The sequence below is a fragment of the Leptodactylus fuscus genome, chromosome 11 (assembly GCF_031893055.1).
Source record: "Leptodactylus fuscus isolate aLepFus1 chromosome 11, aLepFus1.hap2, whole genome shotgun sequence".
Taxonomy (NCBI): Eukaryota; Metazoa; Chordata; class Amphibia; order Anura; family Leptodactylidae; genus Leptodactylus; species Leptodactylus fuscus.
Genome location: NC_134275.1, coordinates 21,507,359 through 21,515,892, shown reverse-complemented (window position 1 = coordinate 21,515,892; position 8,534 = coordinate 21,507,359).

Here is an 8,534-nt window from a genome sequence, read left to right as displayed (position 1 = left end):
GTTGCTTGGATCAAAGTAGTGCAATCCTTTATTGGCTATTGCACGTGGGCTCTGAACCGGAGTCTTCATCAGGTCACCTGATCACTTGGTACATGGACATGGTCTGTTACTGATCTGGACAGTGGGCTGTGCAGTGGTGGATCATTAATATACAAAAATAGAAAAGTCAAGCTCTTACCACCTTGGAACAAAATAAGGCCAATATGATGACATGAACGTAGTCGAAAGGCTTCAAGGAGAGGACGCTGGACCGTAGCTACGGGGCGAGTGTGAAGACTGCAACCGGAAAAAGTAAACACTCCAGCATGCCGTATAAAATTTTACTTTTAAGGGGGCGTTCACACTACCGTCAGTGTCCGACAGGTAGTGTCCGCTCCTAGTGTCCGTTCAAAATCTGGCACGGACATTAGGAGCGGACACTAGCTGTGTCCGTGACACCTGTCATTCATTTAAATGGCGATCGGGTGCGTTCTTTTTGCACTCTGTGCCCTTCCTTCACTGTCCGCAAGTAAAGATATCCGACTTTTCAAGCGGACAGAAAAAACCTACATGTCGAGTTTTTCTGTCTGCTTGAAAAGTCGGACATCTTTACAAGTGGACAGTGAAGGAAGGGCACAGAGTGCAAAAAGAACGCACCCGATGCCCATTTAAAAGAATGACAAGTGTCACGGACACAGCTAGTGTCTGCTCCTAATGTCCGTGCCAGATTTTTGAACGGACACTAGGAGCGGACACTACCTGTCGGACACGGACGGTAGTGTGAACGCCCCCTAATCCAAACAAAGTTAAAAGGCAACATGAACACGGATTCTAGTCATGGTTAAAACAGGAATCAAAAGCTTACGCATTTCAGGAATATAACATACTTCCCTTAGTCATAACTTGTCTGTGAAAATATGTGAAACCCAATTTATATACTACTAAGAACACACCCTAGCTCATTACATTGAAATCTATTACACGTGGATGGTTGAGCCACTGATGGGGAATTGTAATTTGTGCTGGTCAGATATTTCTAAGGATTGATGATGGACGTGGCCCATTTCGGAAATCTTTGCACTTGGTTCACCAAAAGTGTGAATAAAAGCTATCAAAAAGTAATATATGCCCCGATAGAAAACTACTAAAACTACAAATCATCCCGTATCTCTAAGGGCTCGTTCACATGGGGCAAGAGGGGGTGGATTTTGGCGCTGAATCCACGTCATAATTGGCCCCCTCACAATAGAGATCTATGTAAACCGCTACCTTACTTTTTTCTGTGAGTGGTATGTTCCCGCTCATGGAAAAAAAGAAACGAGCTGCCCTTTCTTCAGGCGGATTCCGTGGCTGATTCAGCCCTGGCGTCACCCTCCGGACTAGGCCCATTCATTTGAGCCTACTCCGGAGGGGAAAGCCGCGACTGTCGGAAGCCGCAACAGTCATGGCAGACGCATTTGGTCCAATTCTCATGCGGCTTCCCCGCTTCTGAGGCGCTTATCCCCGTGTGAACTAGCCCTAAGTCACAAATATTAAGCCTTCACATAGCTCCCTCAATGGAAAAGAGAAGGTTACGGCTCTCAAAGTAGCAACAACAACAAAAACTCCATGATTTTTAATAAAGTTAAATAGTGTTATTGTGTAAAAGTAGTAAGCCAGAAATAAATCTACATAAAATCAGTACTGATGTAATTGTAGAAATGGTGATTTATTAAAAATAATAAAAAATGGATGATTAGAGATGAGCGAGTACTATTCGAAACTCCCGTTTCAAATAGCACGCACCCATACGAATGAATGGATGCAGCCGGCACGAAAGGGGTTAAGCGGCCGGCCGCTTCCATTCATTCCTATGGGTGCGTACTATTCGAAACAGCCGTTTCAAATAATACTCGCTCATTTCTAATGATGATGATGATGATGATGATGATGATTTTAGGTCTTCTTGCCTTCCAAAAATGTGAATTAAAGCAATCAGAAAGTTATATGTACCCCAAAATGGTACCAAGGAAAACCTTAACTCATCCCACAAAACAACATGACCTTGTACAGCTGTTAACATAAATGTGATCCAAAAACATGATTGTAGGAAATAAAGAAATCTATATATTATGTGTATCAATGTACACATGCTGACCTGTTAAATGAAACAAGTAACAACATGTCACTAATTCTGTGTGCTGAATGCCAAAACAAAAAATAATCCAGATCACCAAATCCCCCGCCAAAAAAATGGAACAAAAGGTGGTCATGATATTGTATGTACCCCCAAAACAGTACCAATGGAAACACCAACTCATCACACAGCTCCGTCAGAAATATAAAAATGTTATGGCTCTCAGAAAACAGTGTCAAAAATGCTTTTTCAAAAAGAAAAAAGTGAAATGTTTAGAAGAAAAACTTCACCCATAATCAGAGGAAACATCATTTATACCACAAGGTGAATGCCATAAAAGCAAAACTCAAACAACCCCCTGCTTTCTAAAAAAAAACAAACCCAAAACAATATGTACCCCACATGGCTTACACAAAATCAAAAAACGTACTACTTCTCATTATACCTCTGGATAAATACCCTAGGGGGTGTAGTTTTCAATAATGGATCATTTTTCAGGGGTCTTTATTGTATTGGAACTTCAGGGGCTCTGCAAAAAGTCAAATCTGTGCTCCTACAGGACACCGTACATTACAACCACATATAGCACATCGTTGTATTTTGTGGCTCTTTTTCTCCTCCTTCCCTCTATGAAAATGAAATATTTATGTATTATCATATATACTCGAGTATAAGCCGACCTGAATATAAGCCGAGGCCCCTAATTTTACCACAAAAAACTGGGAAAACTTATTGACTCGAGTATAAGCCGTGGGGGGAAATGCAGCAGCTACTGGAAAATTTCAAAAATTAAAATGGTCGGAGTTTTTGGGTGCAGTAGTTGCTGGGGAAGGGGAGGGGGTGTTTTGGTTGTCTGTCTGCCCCTTCCCTGAGCTTGAGGACTGTTTTTTCTTACCCCACTTGGAATTCAGTCTGGCTGAATATAGGGGATCTGCAGTGCTCCTATTAACCCCTTCCTGACGGAACAGGAGCACTGCAGATCCCCTATATTCAGCACTGTCAGACACAGGGATACCTAATGTGTATGTGTCTCATAGTAATTTTCTACTTTTATATGTATTCTAGGGAAAGGAGGGATTTAGAACTTTTATTTTATTTTTTTAAAGCTTCCTTTTTTCACTATTTTATAGGAGATTCTATACATTAATATTGCGACTGGGCATAGACTCCCCCACCAAAAAAAAATAAAAAATATTTTTTTTTGCTTGACTTGAGTATAAGCCAAGGGTGGCTTCTTCAGCACAAAAACTGTGCTCAAAAACTAGGCTTATACTCGAGTATATACGGTACTTAATTTTCACTGTCCAGTGTTGACTTCTATGACATGTCAGTAGCTGAAAATGATTACTACTCCCTTAAAAAGTTTCCTTCAGGTCCTGGTATTGCAGGGGCTCTGTAACTATGGCATGGTGACCAAAAACCATTTCAGGCTCGATACACATCTGCGCCCGGTCTCTGTATGGACATTGTTTTCGCCTCTTTGCATTTGTTGTGCGGAAACCGAACATAAACCACATGGGCCCCATTATAGTTTATGGAGTCCACAAGTTTCCTACGATAATCACTTCTTCATGCGAATTAGGTTTCTGTTCGGGGTCCTCAAGTGGACCTCCTGAATGGAAACCCGTGTGCAGATGGGAACCAAAACTCAGCAAAATCTGCTGAAAATCTACGGCATATTGGCTCTCTTTTCCCTCTGAGCCGTGCCATGTGCTGATATAACAAGATGTGTAACAAATGGCCAGCTGCTTTTTGTCTTGGGAAAATGAAAAATTTGAAATTAAAGCAACGTCATAATTTTGCAATTTCACAACTCAAATTTTATAACTTCTACAACACACCTGTTGAATCTCAATGGCCACAACACCAGTAGATGAATTCCTTGCAGGGTGGAATTTCCAATTTGGAGTCTTCTTGAGGAAGTGTTTCCTAGGTTTTGGTTCCCAAAGGTAAATCTAAATTGGTACCTGAAAAACAACAAATAAAATTAAGGCCTTAAATCTATCCTAATATAACCCATAAGGCACTCCTGAAAATGTGCACAGAATTTTTTACGTACAGTCAGAGATATACTGACTGCATTTGTGTCATAGATATTATTGTCCTGCTGTTATAAATGAGGTTGTCGGGCTAAACAACCCCTATCCATAGGCACCTGTAATATGCCCTGCTGGTACTCATGGTCTGGGGTAGTAGCAGTGTCGGACTGGGGTGTCTAGGGCCCACCAGTGGAATTGTTTGTAGGGGCCCACCATCAGGACCCCTGCAGACCAGTGAGACAGAGTGGCTAAAAATAATAACATCTCGGGAGCCATGCTGCTCACCCGCCATACCATGTGTAACAACACACTACCTAAACCTATTGCTACACACTGTATGGAAAGTGATCAGTATGGCTCCTAGAAATGTTACCATTACCTGTAGCCACACTGTCCTGGAAGAGCTGATCTGCAGAGGTCCTGGCTGCATCATCCTAGATGTAATATTGATGGCCTATCCTAAGGACAAAGATTTGTCCAGGAATTGGAGCAACTCATGTGCTGGGTGAGAGGTGAAATAAATAAATAAATAAATAAATAAATAAATAAATAAATAAATAAAAGGCGCCTTCACCTGTCCCCTGTGCTCCATTGCCGCCAGTGTTCATTTAGTCTCGTGCCGGTGCCTCCTTGCTGGGAGTCCTGCACCTCATATGATTGCTGAGACTATTTAGGTACAGGATTTCCAGAAATGAGGCCATGAGACCGAACAGACACAGGCGGGAGGATAATGGGGTGCTGGGGACAAAAGCTCAATGAAAGACAGGCAAAAAAGCGCTGCGGGAAAACCCCCCGCGGTAATGCATCAGTTTTTCCTGCAGTGCTTTTTGTAAAAACTCCACAGAGATTTCCTCTGAGGACTTTCTGCTTCCATTATACCTATAGGGATACTGTAAGTGATTCTATAGGTATAAGAGACACTAGGTTCACACCAGCACCTGATCTATGTTTTCAGGTTTCTGTCTTCTGCCAACAGAAGACGAAAACCTGGTAGACTGTCTCCGTTCATGAGCGCTGGTGAGCGTTTTGTGCTTGCAACGGCAAAACCCTTTTTTTTTTTTTTTTTTAACCGGACACAAAGTCCTGCATGTCCGATTAAAAAAAAAAACTGTTTCGACGCAGAGATCACAGAACGCTCACGGCTGGACACTATTCCAACTCATTCAAATGAATGGGTTTGAAAAATGCCTGCAGGTTTCTGTCTCCTGTCCAGTTTCTGGCAGGAACCAGAAACCTGCAAAACTGAGACACCGGGCGCAGATGTGAGCGAGCCCTGACATGCTGCGATTTCCAAAAACTGCAACAGTTACTTACACACTCATACATATACATTCATATACATCAAATATATACATGAATGTATGAATACTATATCTACTCACATATACACATACACATTATTATAGCATACTGTATATACTCACACATACCTGTATACAAACATACAGTACTCACAGTATACAAGACACATACTTTAACCCTTAAGTACTATCATGGTGTCTCTCATAATGATATGTGTATGGTAGTGGTGTATGATAGACACCATGATAGGACTTAAGGATTAAACAAATGTACACATATACATATTAAATTTACCAAAAAAAGAAAAAATATATACTCACATTTGAAGCAGAAAGTGCAACATCGCAGCAGACTTGTCTCTGTCCCCACACTGTCCGATGTAAGGGATAAGCGATGACTCACTGCTGGGAGGGGGAGGGGGAGGAAGTCCGGGCTGCACAGAGAGCTCTTCATAAGATGTCAGCGATAGCTTCTGCCCCCGGTGTCCTCATTCCTCCCGATGTATACTTTCCTTATATTAATAGTGAAAGTATGCCACTGATAGGCAGCCCATGTGTGTGTCAGGGCCCTGGGAAACTGCCGGTAGCCTGCCATCTTTAATCATTACAGCGCTGCCGGCAACCTGGGGCCCCCGAGGTTACCGATCCAGCCCCTGCCACTATCAGTGCTCATTTTGTCAATGCAAATGCATTGGACCTGTCCCGACCTAGCCCCAGACATCCCGATGGGGCCCTTGGCCAATGTATCTGCTTTGGGAAAATGAGGACTGATAGTCAGGGCTCGGGGCCCACTGGGGGATTCACCGGTTCCCTGGTGGGCCAGTCCGACCCTGGGTAGTAGTGATGTAGTTGCCAAACAACACGCTCTGACCCTGTTTCAGTAACATAACGGTAAAAGGCAATGTTTGCAAAAATTCTCATGATCAAATGTCCTATTTGTTTTATGAACAAGTGTCCCTTATCTGAAAAAATAAGAGTTTTTACACTACCAAGACAAGCATAGTCTGAAGCAAAGTCTGAAGCAAGTACACGTAACTGATGGTAGCTCTTAGGCCTAGTTCACATCTGCGCTCGGTATTCCGTTTGGTGAGTCCGCATGGGGAACCCCTGAACGGAATACCGAATGCATTGATAAGGGGTGAGCTTATGAAAGCACAAGGACCCCATAGACCAGGGGTAGGCAACCTTTTTTGTTCGGCGTGCCGATTTAAATTAAAAAATCAAAGATGAGGTCCTCGGAGTGCCGGTCAATAATTGTAAAGCTGACGACACCTACACTAAAGTCATATAGCACAAACCGCAACATAGGGGTGCTGTCATACTGCGCTCCCAGCCACATGCGCTTACCACTATTTGCCTGGATACACATGTTCTTTTCCTTTAGAAGCAATGTAAGTACATGCGTAACCCACAATTAGTGGTAATGTATGTGACTGGGAGCAGAGTGAGGTCATACCTGTAAAGAGCTGACACACAATGTACCTGTATGCTCCATCCAGTCCTCGGCTGTTAGTAACTTCAGTTTTCTGTAAGGGAGCGTTCACACTACCGTCGGTGTCCGACAGCTAGTGTCCGCTGCTAATGTCCGTTCAAAATCTTGTGCGGATATTAGTATCGGACACTAGCTGTGTCCGTGACATTTTGCATTGATTTAAACGGACATCGGGTGCGTTCTTTTACTGTCTGTGGGTGTCCTTAACTGTCCGTTCACAAAGATGGCCGACTTTTCAAGCGGACAGCTAAACCCGACATGTAGGTTTTTCTGTCCGCTTGAAAAGTCGGACATCTTTGGGAACGGACACTTAAGGACGCCCACGGACAGTAAACGAACGCACCCGGCTTTCCGTCAAAGCCAAGAATGGCTAGAAAACGAATGGGAAATACATAGGAAGCTTCTTATATGTCTCCCTCCTGCTCAATCTACTCCTGGCTTCGGCTCAAAAAAACCCAGCAAAATCCGCAACGAAAAAAAGCTGTTTCTGCAACGTGGGGCTTTAGCCTAAGGCCCCCACGTTGTTGGAATACAGCTTTTTTTGTTACATATTTTGCTGTGTTTTTCTGAGCCTAAACCAGGAGTGGATTGAGCAGAAGGGAAACGTATAAGAAGCTTTCTATATATTTCCCATTCCTTCTGTAGCCATTTTTTAGCTTTGGTTGAAATAAACCGCATCAAAATCTGCAACAAAAATGCTGCGTTTCTGCAACGTGGGGCCTCAGCCTTATGCCTCCTGCATACAAGTGGCACGCATGTGGTTTTCACTGACCTATACATTAAAAATGAATTGACAGGGCCGCAAATGCAGACAGATATAGGGTAGGTATAGGACAGATATAGGGGATGTATAGGACACATATAGGACCTGCTCAATAGTTTTCAGTTCTTCAATTTGGCCCAGATACACAGCCACAAAAAGAATGGCTGTATATATGGGTCAATTGAAATCTATAGGTCTGTACTTTATCCACAGTTGTAGATAAAGAGTCTGGTCATGTGCATTGCAGGTTACAACTCAATGTGCCTCATATTAATAGCAGTTAACCCCATCATGTCCCTCACATTAACCCCCTGTGTGCTTTACATAAGGGACACTGATATGTGAGACATATGGAGGTAATAAGTGAATATCTTCATTATATAGGTCCTTCATTAGTATCCCCATATGTATCACATATCAGTAACCCTTATGTGAGCCACACAGGGTTAATGTGAGGGACATGATGGGGTTAACTGCTATTAATGTGAGGCACATGGGGTTACTGAAACTAAATTAATAACCCCAAATGCCTGACATTAATAAGAATAGTTAGTAACACACGTACCTGGTGTTTTTACTTTCACTTTGCTTCTCCTCCTCAGGCTGCAGACGGCAGGAGCTCCTCCTCACGTGTAACAGCAGCTCCAGGGAGCCCTTATCCTGTGCAGTGAGAGACTCACCTCTGATTGGTGGCAGGGAGAGAAGGGGGCGTGTCCTACACCTCAGCTCTACCAGAGCACTGAAGGGACGCTCTCTCTCTCTAAATTTAGTGTGAAGTCTCAGGCTGCCTGCCGTGCCAGCAAAATATACCTCGCGTGCCAGTCTTGGCACGCGTGCCAGGGGT